A 14,745-nucleotide genomic window follows, 5' to 3' on the forward strand; every position below is an offset into this window, starting at 1 on the left:
GTTCTAATCTGCTGGATGGTCTTCTCTTTTAGTTATCACATAAAACCATTCATGTAGCTCCAGAGAAAGGATAATTTTTTTTTTTTCACCCAGAGAGCCAATGAAATTCTGGCAGCCATTTTCTAAATTACTACTACCAAGACTCTGTTACTAAGTCATCTACCTGCACCCCATCCCCAGGGACAAACTGATGTCAAATCACATATTTAGTGGTCTTATGGAGGGAGTAGGATGTTTACTTTACTGTGTACATTTGTGTGTGTCATTTCCTTTATGGAGGTAATGCTCCCAGGGGGAATGTCATAAATGTAGATTGTTTAGTCTACTTGGATGCTGCTCAAGGACCTCCACATTTGGAATCTGGGATGGGGTTTCTCAAGCTGGAATCATTTAAGGATGCTCTAGGGGAAACCTGGATGCTGATGGGCTAGAGAAGCGGTGGTGAACAGTATCAGGACTTGCATGTAAATCATTGCTTGGAGGAGCTAATGAAGATAAACAGTCATTGACTTTGAGTTTCATCCCAGAATATGTGTGCTGGGCTGATGGATAATGAAGAAGGATTAGACAGTTCAAGAATGCATTCCAATGGGCACACACACAATCCTATCCTGGTAGGTGACCATGTCCTGGTCCTTGCAGTGTATCACTCTTCCTTCAAGGATGGACAAGACAAGCATATTTTCTTGGAGTTGTAAATGCTTCCATGTATTTGTGAATCATAGACGTGTACAATCCAGTCCCTTTGGATGGATTGAAAATAAAACTAAAATGAAAGAAGTCATGGTTTTAAATCAGCCTTTTTTTAAAACTTAGTAATAGGTGTACAAAAGGAATATCTCTTTTTCTAGTTGCTCATTAAGAGTTTTGCAAGAATATAATCTTCATGATAGCAAGTTTCTATGACACTGATAGAATGTAGCCTCAAGATTATGGAAAATCTATCATGTTTATTAAACAAAACCTGGTTGAATCTTATGCTGCTCAAGAAAGAATGCTCAACTCTAGCGCACGGAGCAAGAGAGAGAACTGTCCTACCTGCCCTCAGTGAGTATCGAGTCCACAAGTTGTGATAGAAAACACAAATGTAAACAGTAAGAGAACAGGATGAAAATCAGTAAATTTTAACAGAAGAAGTTCAGGAACAAGCTGTCGGAGAAGAGAAGAAACAGAGAAGCTGCTTGAAGCCATTAGTAATCAGGGAATGCTTACTTATAGAAGGGAGATGAGACCATTGCTCTAAAGAACAGGTGGAATTTGAAATGTAGACATGGAAGAGGAAGGAACTCTAGAAAAACCAAAGTAATCTAAAGCTTGGAGACCTAGATTAAAAGAAAAAACAAACAAACGGACAAAACAAACAAAGTCCAGTCAAGATCTGGAAACAGAGAAATCCAGTTTGATTGGATTTTTTTATTAATCAACTTGTAATTGGATTTGTTTAGGATGCCTAGCAAAATATATCTTGTTGCAAGATTATTTATCATCTGCTTGACCTTCAAAATGAATTAACACCTGGGTAAGAAAGAGCAAGTGGCCATGGAGAAGACCATACAGAACAGCTGAGTTCATTTGAAGAAGGAGAATTAGTGCTTGCTGGAATGGAAGGTGATTGAAGGAATGGCTCATGCAGAACAAAGAAACATTGTAAACAAGTTTTATGAGTGTGGGCCTAGCATCTACTGGATAAATTTTGTAGGGCCTCCAGATTTTATTATCAATATTAATTTCCAGAAAGACTTATCTGATTTTGTTTTGTTTTGTTTTCATGGGTCATTTTCAAACTAATATGTGCCTTCTAAAAGTTAGAAACCAAAGTTGCCTCCTCCATAGAGCCTTCATCCCTCAGTGGTTCCCTGCAAGTGTTTATTATATCATTTACCAGACATTAATATAATCTGCTCCAAGCTCTTCCCCTCATCCCCAATATCATACAGAGAGTTCTCAAATAGCATTGTTGATTGACAGAGGGAAAGTGAGAAATAAAGAATAAATGATTAAAGGAGTATGTTTTTAAATTGCAGTAGTGTTTGCATTTTGTAATAAGCTATACATAAATATGGAGGTTCTATTTTTATTTCTATAAAGACCTGTTGATTCAACTGACTAACTCTTCTTAAAGAAATAGATCTCTACAGAGCCTATGTCATCTGCCAACACACCAAGCCCACCACCACGCCGGGCTTTCAGATCGGTGTACTGAGTGTGTGACCCAAGCCTAATGCTTCAGCCAGCCAGAACCAGAGAAAAATATCTAGTTCAAGACTTGGAATTTGGGGGCCTGGGACCAGGAGGGATACCATCTGAAGCATTTCTGAGATAATCACAGTCAATATTGACTTATTCTCTTTCTAGAATTCACTTCCTCAGTTCGCTTCCTTACCCTACGCCCTCCCCTTTGGTTTTTGTGACCATTATGATTCTTGGTGTCTTCTTGACTCTTCCGTAATGCTGACGGTCTACAATTTCCTCCTTCACTTTTTAAGGATCAATTTTTTTATAGTAGCCTATAAACTACCTCGTTAATCAGATAGTGTAAAATCCAATTAGAGACATTAGAATCCAGAAATACAAGTGTTAAGGAATGTATTTCTTGATTGACAAGGAAGCCAAATAGACCCATCTATTTAGAATCTTAGCAACAATTAGCTGCCTTAGTTTCATTTATTGTGACATAAAAAATCTGGTTTATTGAGAGCTCTATTGAAGAAGATTTCTATGATATGCACCATGAGAAAATATCTTCAAACTAAAATGATTGTTTTGCTGTAATAAATTGAACCATATGTACACTATGTTATTCAATCTTTTTTCTTCAAGGCATAAATTGATATTAAAGAACATTTAAGTCATAACACATGGTTATCCAGGCATGAACGAGGCAATAACCCATATAAGTTGTCAAGGTGAAGCCAAAGCATTTATTAGAGGTTTGTGTTGTTTTTGAAAAGTGCATGGTTGGATAAACATGGATTAGTGCTATTATGCTGCTACGATGACTCAAGTGTGTTTTTACAGTGTCAGTAATTTTTATGTTTAAAAATCACTGGTGCAGTATATTAGCTATAATTTATGTTTATCATCTTGTGTACTCTAATAGGTTTCAACAAACCATTTAACACTTCAGCTTGTGCATATACATTACTTAATAGGTATTTATCTTAAAAAAGAGATACTTAACGGGACTTTCAAAGCTTGCAACTGCATGCTAAGAGAGAATACTGCAGCGTGTCACATTAACTTTCTTCTCCCCGTTTGCAGTTAACTTTGAACATTCTGGCCACTTGCTTCTTTGTTCGACGCGCCTCCGAATGGCACAAGAAGAATATGGTCTGTTAGTGTCCTTGTCAGCGGGAATGACATCAACTTCTCCCAGCACTGAGTGTCCGTCACACTTACTAAGTAGGGTGGCAGCACGATATAGCCAACACAGCTAAAATAGGACAAAGGTCCAGCGATCAGTCACCACGTTGGGGTGCCCTTTCAGAAAGGGTTCTTTTATTTCTGACTGTAGCTGGATCTACAAGACTTTTCATGGTTTATGTGACCTAGACTCTTGTTTCAGAAGCGTCTCTGAGAGAACCATAGGGACTCAGGGTATGGGAGGGGCTCGTTGGAGGCAGAGAATCAGTTGAGACTTCCCAGCTCCAGGAGGTTTGTTGCTGCAATACAAGAGGGAACTTCATTTATCATGACACTATTGATTCTTCCAAATAATGCTATGCTTATTGTTTTTGCTTCAATGATGACCTATTTCTCTTTTGGATATTCTAAGTAGATGAATTACTGGTGTTTGGGCTTTTCAGAATAGAGATTGATTCACTTTTTAAATGCACCCAGAGTTGGTGATGTGGTGATATGGCTTTTGTCTTTGTTTTTGTTTTGTTTTGTTTTGTTTTTTTCAAGCTAACTACTTTTTGACTTACTGCCAGTCACGACAGAGATGGATTTGGAGGTGAAATACTCATGAAACTCTAGTTACCACTTAAATAAATGATGCCACTTTATTCATTTGTGACACGGCTGGATAAGAGTTTGTTTGGAATCCTGAAATTATGAATATACTGATCCACTCAGCAATACATTTTTAGAAAGAGACCATAAATTCTCTAGAGTCAACCAAGCACATCAGTTGGCTGAGTTAGCAAACAGGGAGGATTTATTACTCACTGGAGACAAATCGACTAAGATGGCCTGTTTAGTATTTCAAACTACCTTTTCCCTTGTAAAACTAGTGGTGACACTTTGACATCTTAACAGAGAGCTGTTATATCTTGATGATCTTTTCAGTATTGGCAACCTGTGCTGACTGAACTCAAAAGTGTTTCTGAAATATTTAAAACCTTGTGATTTTTCGTGATATTATCAAATTTTTATGCAAAACACAATGGGTAGTTTATATGAAGATGCGTATAGTGTATGTTTTCAATGAAGAGAGGAAAATCTTGTTAGCATCCTGAATGAATAGCTACATGGTTCAAAGGATCAGGACGATAATGGTCTAGCACAAAACTCCCAGTAGAACTTTCTAGAACAATGTAGAACTTTCTGGAATGATCCATCTTTTATGTCTGAGTTGTCCAATGTGGTAGCCACTAGTCATACATGGGACTTGAGCATTTGAAATGCTACTATGACAGAATAACTGAGTTTTTAATGTATTTAATTTTAATTTTATTATAAATAATCACATGTAGCAGTAATTACCATGTTGGACAGTGTAAGAAATTGAGCCCCTTTAATAAAAAGCCTGAAGAATGATTTTACCTGTGGGAATAGTATTAGGTTAGTGAAGCAGAAGTAATGGTGGCAGATGGATCCCCCTGACATTTTTAAAATACAGTTTAGGACAAATCAGAAAACATAAGAAAAAAAAAGGGGAGCCATATAGATTTTGAAATCTGAACAACAATCCAACTAACTCATGAATGAAACTATCCACACATGAAACAGCTGCACAAGCCAGTAAAGGTAAGATGAGTCTTATGGAACAAAAAACAGATGACATATTTTTTAAAACCATATATTTAGAGAACAAAGAGCATAGTAATGAAATATTTTAAAATACTTAGGCATCATTATTAATATTATTATCATTATTTAATTTTTAAGTAGATAGCGAATATATATATATATTTTTTAACATTAAGAAAGTACTTAGAGTATCAGCTGGAATACCTTTACTAATTTAACATTCTATTAATGATAATTAAGACTATTAATAATAATAATTATGAGATAATTAAAACAAAATAGAAAATTAATAATTAATTAATAATGATTATTATCATCCTTATAATGATAATTCTGTTCCTGGGTGCCCAAGCTTATCCCCAATTCCTCCCTTTCTGCTCATCTTTAATGTATAATCAATCGGTCACCAAGTCCTGTTCTTCCTATGTTTTACAGATAATTTATTTTGATTCTCTCCTCTTCATTTTCTAGATCACCACCCTTGTTTATGCCCCTTCACACCTGGACTGTTAGATGTGCATCACAGTTATCTTCTGGCTGACATTTGCCTTTCCCCTCTCTTTCTAGTCAACTCTCCCTACAAATACCAAACTCATGTGGCTCACCTGCTTGAAATCCTCCAAGAGTACAACAGATGGAACATATCTGTCTCCCTCAAACCCATGTGTTGGAATCCTATCCCCCAATGTGATGGCATCAGTAGATGAGGCCTTCAGGAAGAAATCAGGTCATGAGAGTGGAACCCTCATGAATGGGATCAGCACCCTCTATCTCTGCTATTTGCCATGTGAGGATACAGGGAGATGGCTGTCTGCACATCAGGAAGAAGGCCCTCACCACATACCAGATCAGCTTAGCACCTTGATCTTGGATTTCCCAGCCTCCAGAACTATGAGAAATAAATGTGTGTTGTTTAAGCCATGCAGTCCATGGGATTCTGTCTTAGTAGCCTGATTGAAATAGAGGGCTTCTCTTCCCCTATTAGCTATTGCCCAAGATCTTTAGCACATGATACACGCTCATCTCTCCTTTCCTTTTTCAAGCCTTGACCCCTGAAACTGCCTTCCTTAGATATTTTGTTCCAGCCTCACTGAGCCAGAACATACCCCTTTTTCATTCTTTATCTTTTGAAAGTGTTGTCCCTATAGTTTTCTGCCCATTTCACTTGTTCTTCAAGACTTACCTCAGAGGGACACCTGGGTGGCTCAGTTGGTTGAGTAGCTGCCTTCGGCTCAGGTCATGATCCTAGCGTCCTGGGATCGAGTCCCACATCAGGCTCCTTGCTCGGCAGGGAGTCTGCTTCTCCCTCTGCGTCTGCCTGTGTTCACTCTCTCTCCCTCTCTCTCTCTCTGACAAATAAATAAAATCTTTAAAAAAAAAAAAAAAAAGACTTACCTCAGAGTCACCTCCTCTGAGGATCCTTCTCTACCATATTGTCCCCAAAAGAATCAACAATCTTTCCTCTGACCTTCTTCTTCTACAGCCCTGTTTCAGTAGGTATGGCACTGAATTCTGATTTTTTGTTTGCCACTCTCTCCCAATAGGCTGGGGCCTCAAGGGTTAAGAGAAGACGCCTTATTCATCTTTACATCATAATGATGTGCAACTGCATCAGCACAGTGACTAACACCTAGTAGGGGCATCACGAATGTCTGATAAATGAATGAATGAATACATACATAGTTACTTCTCTTACCTAGGCATGTCTGATGTAAGCCTAACTGCTGGGCCTCTGCTTTGGTATACCTGGCAGAAACTACCAGAGGTAACATCTTTACAATTTGGAGGAATTAAATAGTCTTTTACATAAATTTATATACAACTTAAAACTTTATTTTTAAAGGAAACCTACCATGCAGTATTATAGAAGAGAATTTTTTAAAACCACTAATTCAATAATCCCAAATAAATGAACTAATGAAGAGCCTCTTTAGGTGATTAATTCATAAAAATATAGTGACTTTTCAGCATTTTGTGGCATTTGTGCTATTTTTAGCAGTTTAAAACATTATATCATGACCATTTTCTCACTCTAAATAAATATTAGTGTCTGTACTGAATTTTGTCTTTATAATCTTCTGTTCTTTTTCTTAAAAAGCATTGCCAAAATTATGTAAACCTTGGGTCTTAAAAAGAAAAGCCAATGTGTTGACCTTCTCTAAGTTCAAGGTAGAGAATCAGAATTGACATTCTCTGAGGGAAGACCCAAGTTAAGTCTTGGTATAAATTTGGGCAAGTCAGTTAACCTCCCTGTATCCCCATATCTTTTCTATTGAAAGAGCAACAAAGGTTAAATTATTCTAAGACCCCTCCAGCTCTAATCTTATGATTTTCTTAAATCTATCAAAAATAAAAAACCGTGTGATTACCTAGTTCATACCTATGGCATGCGTGGTCTGAGAAGCCATACGGTTTTGTCATTAGGAAAACATCGAACGTTGTCCTTTCACATGACCTTATAGGTACTTGGAGAGAAATGAGAGAGTAAGACTAGATGACTGGTGGCATCTATATTGGTAAATTTGGTTGAAAGAATTTAACTCTGGTTAATGTAACAGATAGTTTATCAAAGCTTAAATGAACAACTTCATTAATTCATTCAATAATCATTTATTTTGCCCTTTTATGTTAGCCAACAAGAACACAAAAATTTATAAAAACCCAATGCCTGCCCCCAAGGACAATACAGGGGAGTAAGACAGAGAAGGAAATCCTGAATGGCCTGTTGAGAAAGGCTAATGCAAGGAAACGAGTATTAAAGGATGTGGTGAATCTAGCTGGTGAAGAAGCATTGTGGAGAGGTAGGTAATGGAGTAGGGGTAGGGCAGGATTGGGGGGAAATTTCAGGCAGAGTTTCCAATGCATACAAAGGCATGAACTCAAGAAAGAATGTATTGCACATTACGATCTGAGAAGAAATTGTACTTATCATGATGAGCACTGAGTAATACATAGAATTATTGAATAGTTATGTTGTACACCTGAAATTAACTTAACTCTGTGTGTTAACTATACCAATATTAAAAATTAAAGAAGAAGAAGGAGGAGAAGAAGGACGAGAAGGAGGAGGAGAAGAACTGTGTCTTCAGAGGCTGTAATCTTAATAGCTACCATCTTCCAGGCGGGTAAAGCAGGTGAGGGTAACACAATAGGGAACATAGGGGCCTGTGCTCAGCTTGAGGGCACATAGTCTCTCTGAGGGAGGAAGTCAGCTCTCAGCTCTGGCATATTCATGTCTTAGCGAAGACAAACCTGCTGCTACTACAAGGCTTTTACCACAACTAGAGTAAAGGCGTACAGTACAGGTGGTCATTTGGGCACATGGGAAAGTCTACAATAGGTGATAAACATAAATGTAAGTAAATTATGACCAATTTCAGATCACTGCTCTAAGAAGCAAGAGAGAGTTTTAAGCCTGTATGCTTTTAAAGGTCTGTGCAATTTATTATGTTTTACTGTAATTACTATTAATGTTATTATTGCATTAAACTTAAGAAATTCTCCTTTGTTATAGTCTTCTTAAAATACCTCTATAGGAATTGAAAATATTTTTTAAAATTTAACAATGAAAAATTGAAGCATATGCAAAATTAGAATTTCACAATGACTCCCGGGTACCTATTTATTACCCAGCTTCAACAATTACCAACGTTTCAACATTCTTATTTAATCCATCTGCTCACTCTTCAAATCCTAGACATCGCATTCCTTCACCCATAAAAATCAATGTTTCTCCAAGAGATAAGACTATTTTAAGTATTATCACACCAAAAAATATTGCAACAATTCCTTATTTTCATCTAGTAGCCAGTGTTTAACTTTCTCCAATTGTATAATAAAATGTCTCTCTTTTTTTCAGTTTGTCCAAATCAGGTTCCATACAAGGTTTAGACATTTTAAGTTGATTTTAAAACTCTACTCAAAAAGCAAAGTTACTTACTTTAAAGAAACTAAAACGCCCGCAACAATAAACACATAAAAAACGGACTATGGTTAATGCTCTTGCTAACTGCTTTCCCTCTGGAGTCAGTCTGCCTGAGTTCAAAATCTAGATTCTGCTAATTACTGCTGTGTGACCTTGGGTTTAGCCTCTTGCTTAAATTCCTTCATCTGTAAAATGGGAATTAGAAGTGTTTATCTCATAGACTCCTTATTAGAATTAAATTAAATGAGCTAATCTTTGAGCATTTAGAATGGTACAAGGCAGGCCTTATGGGAGAGTTAAATAAATGAAAATAAGTAAATAAATTCAGCTTTTAGCCATGACATACTAAAATGAATAAATTGCCTTGGGATGGTAGGAGTGATTCACTCTCAGCCCAGAAATTTTCTATAATGCTTGATTTAAAATTTTATCTATAAAGTGTTTTTCTGCAGAAACACACAGTCCACACACATAGGCACACATCTTGTAACAGAGGTGATGGCAGAATCCACAAACCGTATCCTAGAAGGTTGTGAACAGCATTGAGCAGGGTCCCTCAAGATCTGACTTTCCTCTGGGTGTGACTTTTAGGAGGCGATGGCAAGAGACAGAGGTCTAGGTATTCATTTCTCCAGGTCATTCCCTGCCTGGCCACCCACTGCAGGGCTGACTCCTCCACTGGAGACCACAGTGGGTATCAGGCAGCCTTCCAGGAAAGAAAGTTCTGGAAACCACTCCCTGTACTGTCGCGCTCAGGTCTGGGGGTGGTAAAGTCTTTCAGTAATTACTCTTTAGCCTTAAGATGTTTCCTTTTCCACCTGCTAGATTTCCACAATGGCTTCTTCATTAAACTGACCTCAATCATCAATGTAAGCATGCTATTTATTTCCTTCTGAGACACTGACACAGTTTAAGAACAATCATATGAAATATGTCCTGATGTCCTGATTTATAATAGCTATATTTAGAGAGACTTTTCCCTATACCAGACACTCCGATAAAAGTTTTACATTCAACATTCACTAATCCTTACCATAACCCTGGATGGTAGGTACTATCATTCTTACAGAGTGGTAAACTAAGGCTTTAGAGAGGTTTCTGGGCTCACATTGTGGGATTTTTAAAAGCCGGGTCAACACAGCCTGGAGGCTAAGGGCATGGTCTCCAGGATCTGACTGCCTGAGTCTAAATTCTCATGTGCTTACTTGGTCCCAGGCACATTTCTGTCAGTCAATATCCTCAACTATAAAAGGGGGACAAACAGTACCTACTTCAGAAGGTGGTTGGGAAGATGGACTATGCTAATTTATGTAACACACTCAGGAAACTTCACTTATAGAAGAGGCCAGTGTGTATCTGCTGTTATTATTTATGAATCCAAAGCCCATTTACTACATTATACTCCTGGCTATCAGAGCTCATATATATTTTCTTAGAAGTAGAAGATCTCTGTCCCCATTTTCTAGATAACTTGTCTGATGTTCTTTATTCTGTGTAGCAGATAGACTGTCATTTCAACATGAAGTTCTTATATTTAAAAAGCAATATAGGATACATAGTTCTTTTTTCATTGTCAGAAAGGCAAGTGTCAACAGAATCATACGAAAAGTTATGGAATCTCCCCTGTTTGTGTACTGAATGAGAACTGAATAAGAACACAGATAACATCTTAAAGACCAGAAGGCTTAAGATTCTTTTATTTATATGTGGAGAAACTTGGGAAATTTGGCTACAATCTCATTATTGTTGCTCTACCATAAGCAGAAAGGGTTCTTTGTGGACATTAGTGTGCTTGATACCCAGATTACCTTTTGCCTTCAATGATAAGGAGAGTGAAACTCAACTTCTAAGACCCTTTCCTATCATCCCAGAATTGATCTGTACAAACTTGAGGCAGAGCTGGAGACGCTACGTACTCTTTAAAGGCAAAGGTGACCAGTAAGCCAAAGAAAATGTAGGAAGAGTTGGGTAGAGCAATTCCAGACCCAAAGAAGTGTGCCAGACAGTTGCCAAACTTGGAGAAATGTTCTGACCACCATCTTAGGCTTTCCTCACCTCTAATGTCATACCAAAACAACACCGTGATGGCATAACAAAAAAAAATGAAAAAACATAAACCTAAAATTATAGCTATTTTAAAAAATTAGAAAAGACCCTACACTTCATAGGTACTGTCCTAAAACCATTTTTGGAGGCACACTCCCATAAGGCTCTTTATCGTGTTGTATGTATAAAGCTCCTCAGAACCACCACTGAACACAGGGTTAAATAAAGACAATTGTTCCTCTTGTTTTACTACTTTATTTTGGCTTCATACATCTTTTAAATCTAAGTATCCTTAGCAAATAGATCACGCTCAGTAATTATCAATCATTTTTACCTTTATTTGCACCTTATTTATTTCTACATTCATTCAGACAATTATCATTCACTTGACACTCACTTGCCCTTGCTAAGCATGGGGAACGTAGAGGCAAGTAAGACACGGTAGCTGTCCTCAGAATGTTCACAGTCTAGAAGGGGAAACAGAAGACCAAACCGTAAGCATACTAATGACTTGGTGGTGCTATGAGTGAAATTTCGTGGTTCGAACAGTTAGAGACATAGACAAATAACCATAAAATTTTCCCTCCTGGCAAAGGCAAGACCTACAGAGTGGTTAAGTCCCAGAGCAGATGTCAGATAGGGGATGCTGAGTAGGGGAGCAGGTTTAGATAGGGTGAATTGAGGTACTTGCAAGACATTTAGATGGCAAGATCAATGAGGTTATTGGAAATTAGGATTTGGAGTTCAGAAAAAAATACCCACCTGGAGACTAGGGAGTCAACAACATCGGAACAGGAGTTAAAGCCTAGGGTGTGAAGGAGTTCCTCAGGGAGAGCTCTCTATATAGGAGCATGAAAGACAACGTCTTCAATGGCAACTTGGAAGAGATTTACCCCCAAGAGATGCAAGACCCGGGAAAGGATTCTAGGTTACCTGAATACCTTTCAAATCTTTTCCTGACAGCAAGTTTTGAAAGGGTGTCATGGATATAAGGAAGCAGGAGAAACTGCAGTTGGGGGTGGGAGAGGGGGAATAAACCTGGTCTGAATTTTTCATACTTTCATACTCTCAAAGCAAGTAGAAAAACGAGGACTCCAACCTAGAATTCACAGCCCGTTCACATCCCCATGAAAGCCACAGGCCAAGAACTCAGAAGAACTTCTGCATACAGCATATTCTTAGCTGTTAGGGGCAGAATAAGAGGTTCTGTGAACTTAAAGATGGGTTTGAGGCTCACTGTCAGAGAGTGATTTGTAAATATATAGATTAAGTTTCCCCATAAAGTTAGGTTGGAAACCAAGGATTAAAGTACTTGCTGAGAATGCTGATACAAAACTGTCTTGGAAAGGAGAGGAGTGTTATTTACCCACATAAATATGCCTCCAGGTTTGACTCTTCTTATTATTACAGACAGTTGGTAAAGAGGGTGTGTAACAGGTAATAAAGTATGTGGAGGACAATGCCTTTGATGAGCTGTCTCCCAGTTAGCATCTCCTGATCTTACCTCCTGTTCCAGCCACTGGAACTCCCTGGCACCAAAACCCTGCATACAGGTGTCTGGGCTGGGATATGGGGCTCGCAAGAAGGTCTTCTGTGTTTCCATACCATTTCCATGCTGACTTACTATCTCTCTGACCTTGGACAACTTGTGTAATGTCTCTGCGCTTCAAATTTCTCATCTGTAAAATGAAGATGAAGTCCTTACCTCTTGAGGATTCAACGTGATAGTCTGAGCACCATCAGAATGGGGAATTTGCCTTCTGGACTGATTCACCACTCCTGGAATAATAGGCATTCCCTAAATATTTGTTGAATGAATAAATGCATGTATGTACATAAAGTATGTAAGAGTAAGAGTGTCTAGAATGTAATAGGTACTTAGTCATTATTCCTTTCTTTTCCCCTTCCAGAGATTTGCATGGGCGCGGTCTCTTCCCATTCCCCTCCAAACTCAAGATGGAGTTTACTTCCATCTTGTCATCTGTCTTCACATTTGCGAAGTCCAGAAATGAAGGAAACACCACTGGACTACTTCCTTAGGTCTAGAACACTATGCCTGAAAACGACAGAGAAAGTATCATTGGTTGAAATATTGTTACAAACCAATATTTCAGTGTCCCAAGTGGTTTCCAAGAACTGTTAATAGGAGCTACATGGGAGTAAAAATGTGTCAAGCTCAAAAATGTTGGGGAACACTACCTTGAACAGGTTTCTTTACTCTGGGACTACTTAAAGCCTTTTTTAATTCATATCTACATATGTGCCCTCTCCAGGAGGAGAACAGAATACACAGCATCCTAATCATATTTGATCAGAGGACCCTTTGGCCATAGACTAGCTAATGGACCTCGTACTGGGAAATGTGGATCTAATCATTAGCTAGAAGGGTAGACACAAAACAAAAAGGATTTGTTTTTATAGGACAGTAAAATGCTTTTTAGGTCAGGGAAGGCTTATTTAGGAATAAGATGTGGAGTTCTCGCAACCCAAGACAGTCATCAAGGAAATTTCATTTCAATGAAGCACTTAAATGAGTGAAAACAAATGAACATAAAATAAGTATATAATAACACCTTGGGAAAATTAAACATCTCTCTATTTAACATCTGTCACATAGATAATCGTAGCAACTAGATTGATTATGGAAGAGGAAACTGGAAGTTTAAAAGGGAAGCAGCTGAGTTTGCTTGTATCACCTGCAAAGGGACTACTTTCTTTGGCAGATTGATATTGCACAAAGGTTTGAAGTTTCATTAAAGAAGCATGGTTGGGTGTGTAACAGTATGTTACTGATATGTGTGTGTAATCAGACAATACACTACATTGGACTATCAGAAAGTAAAGTGGTGTTATTAAACATGCATTCTGGATTGTACTATGCCTTAAATGACAACTTTTCACAGGAAAATTATATGCCATTGTGGCACATCTATAATAATGAAAATATGATCAGCACATTAATTGTAGAATGGCAGGTAGATTCCTCCAAATCATAACTTAGTGTCATTTTTCCCCATTGTGTAATAATACCTCAGTGTCTATTGTAATTTTAAAGGTCTGCTTGTATATAATAAATTTTTTTTTTAAATGAGCAAAGCCAAATAGCACAACAAGTATCTTAAGTTAGTTGTTTTTTTTTTTTTTTTAACTCAGATTCTATATCAAGAGGTGTCTACACCTGCAGATTATATTCTCTTCTTTATATGTAAACTTCCTGCTTTAAGCAGGTCAGAGTTAACAGCTGGATCAACTTGGAAAGTTTTTTTTTAACAATTAGTTTTATTTTTTTTAAATAATTGCTTCATTATATTTTGTACATCTGTGCAGGGGTCTGGTGATGACATTGGTAAATTTCCAAATAGCTGTAACACTGGGGAATACCAGTTAAGCAATAATAGGACCCACCTGTGGGTGAGAAAAGAGGCTTTATACAATATTCCCCCGCCCCCAAAAAATGTTTTAAACAAAAGAACTGATTCTGCTCTGTGAGGACATGGTTCCGCTTCAGGTGAGGATATCAGACATTGTGTTTTTAAAGAAGATAGGCTGTAGGTAGTTCAGAAGAGACCAACAGAAATGATGAAAGGTCTGGAAAACAAGACCTATGAGAGATGGCTAAGAGCATGGGAATATTCATTCTAGTTGAAGGAGGCTGCAGGGAGATATAACTGTCTACCTAAAAGTTAAATGATGTTACAAGCAGAAGAGCCATTAATTATTAGTAGTGATAGAACAGGGCAATTAGAAGAAAAGAGATACACCCATTTTACTTAATATTAGGAACAATTTTTATAACACAA

General features: G+C 37.7%; 1 long non-coding RNA gene across 1 annotated transcript; it reads left to right on the top strand.

Annotated features, from left to right (window-relative positions):
• Nucleotides 1-6,663: 6,663 nt before the first annotated feature.
• LOC309862514 lies at nt 6,664-8,051 on the top strand. The gene is made up of 3 exons (XR_014310559.1): nt 6,664-6,739; nt 7,607-7,775; nt 8,008-8,051. It is a non-coding gene; the product is annotated as an uncharacterized lncRNA (long non-coding RNA).
• Nucleotides 8,052-14,745: the final 6,694 nt, after the last annotated feature.

The sequence above is a fragment of the Mustela nivalis genome (genome assembly GCF_964662115.1).
Source record: "Mustela nivalis genome assembly, chromosome: 1".
NCBI lineage: Eukaryota > Metazoa > Chordata > Mammalia > Carnivora > Mustelidae > Mustela > Mustela nivalis.